This window comes from Tachysurus vachellii, chromosome 21 (assembly GCF_030014155.1).
Source record: "Tachysurus vachellii isolate PV-2020 chromosome 21, HZAU_Pvac_v1, whole genome shotgun sequence".
Classification (NCBI taxonomy): domain Eukaryota; kingdom Metazoa; phylum Chordata; class Actinopteri; order Siluriformes; family Bagridae; genus Tachysurus; species Tachysurus vachellii.
The window spans coordinates 2,515,104-2,516,722 of NC_083480.1; the positions used below are offsets into that span (position 1 = coordinate 2,515,104).

At 41.6% G+C, this 1,619-nt stretch overlaps 1 protein-coding gene across 1 annotated transcript in view; it reads left to right on the plus strand.

The window, feature by feature from the left end:
• Window positions 1–874, plus strand: part of ubald1b (UBA-like domain containing 1b) — a 4,685-nt gene extending 3,811 nt beyond the window's left edge. Inside the window, exon 3 of the mRNA XM_060857332.1 lies at window positions 1–874. This exon is cut by the window's left edge and continues 454 nt beyond it. The gene's annotated coding sequence lies outside the window, so the exon portion shown is untranslated.
• The last annotated feature ends 745 nt before the right edge of the window (window positions 875–1,619 follow it).

A 1,619-nucleotide genomic window follows, 5' to 3' on the forward strand; every position in this document is an offset into this window, starting at 1 on the left:
GATCTCCTGGATGAAACATGTACTTCAGACCTCAAGCTTCACAAGTGTGTATGGGTTTATTAGCTTATTTCTCATCACTCACAGAGGAGTTTTAGTCAGCAAAAAAAGACACACACACACACACACACACACATTGTTTGCACTGAAACATCTATAATTTTCTAACATACAAAAGAAAACAGTGTCTGTCAGGTGGTGATGTCGTAATCAGGCTTGATGATTGTACACCAGAATAGAAGGCTGTACAGCACAATAATAGCTAAAACCATCAAAATATTACATGTTTTTTGTCAATTTATGGAGATGACATTTATTCACTGTTATATATTTTATCATGTTAAATAAAAATGGCTTTTTCTTTTGCACCACAGCAAATACATGCAAATAGCTAATAGAAGCTAGTTAGCTAACTTTCCAGAATTCCAGCTACACGCAAACATCACAGTCGGTAATGTTTAACGCACCGAGGATGCCAGAAAATAAGAGAAAAAAATAGTTAAATTTGTAGCTCTATCATTTGGTTTAGAGTTTATTCCAACATAAGGGATGAAGTCACCACCGAGTTACACACTCTCAGGGAGGCTTTTGTGTAAGAAAGAGCTCATGCCCATCTGTTGGTGATATTTGGTGTGTAGCCTCAACCCCTAGTGAACTGCTACTGTGGCTCTGAGCTCAGTTCGTCATGAGACCACAAAATATAACGTGTGTGAGGAGACTGGACGCATGCTGGATGACCTGATCCCTGGTTAGCACACACAGGAGTCAGACATCATAGAAATATCTGTCCTTAAAGGGAAACCCTACAAATCCATCTGGGTTCTTGGGAAATATCACATTTTCCCTTGGGGATGAATAAAATTCTCTTTCTCTCATAGTTCTGCTGCATACTGAGCTACCTGTATTTGTCAGTCTCACGTAATAGCATGAGAAAGTATTGTAGTTAATTAATATAATTAATATCAGCTGAGGGGGCACGGTGGCTTAGTGGTTAGCACGTTCGCCTCACACCTCCAGGGTCGGGGTTTGATTCCCCCTCCGCCTTGTGTGTGTGGAGTTTGTATGTTCTCCCCGTGCCTCGGGGGTTTCCTCAGGGTACTCTGGTAAGTTGATTGGCATCTCTGGAAAATTGTCCCTAGTGTGTGATTGTGTGAGTGAATGAGTGTGTGTGTGTGCCCTGTGATGGGTTGGCACTCCGTCCAGGGTGTATCCTGCCTTGATGCCCGATGACGCGTGAGATAGGCACAGGCTCCCCGTGACCCGAGGTAGTTCGGATAAGCGGTAGAAGATGAATGAATGAATATCAGCTGAGGTTTAAAGAACACAATATTAATAAACTACTAGCCCTGAAACAGAAATGAGTTACTTTGCTTTAAAAAAAATATTTATTTATATCCACTACAATTGCAGATGAGTTTTGTCCCATTTTATACAACTGAGCAATTGAGGGTTAAGGGCCTTGCTCTGGGGCCCAGAGGTGGAACTAGGTTTCAAACTTGCAGCCTTTCAGTTGATAGTCCAACACCATAACCTCTAAGCTACCACATCCCTTTAGTACCACATCCCCATAGTTCTTCCTCATGGAAAATTAGGAGTAGAGCTTTAAGACTAGAATTCACTTC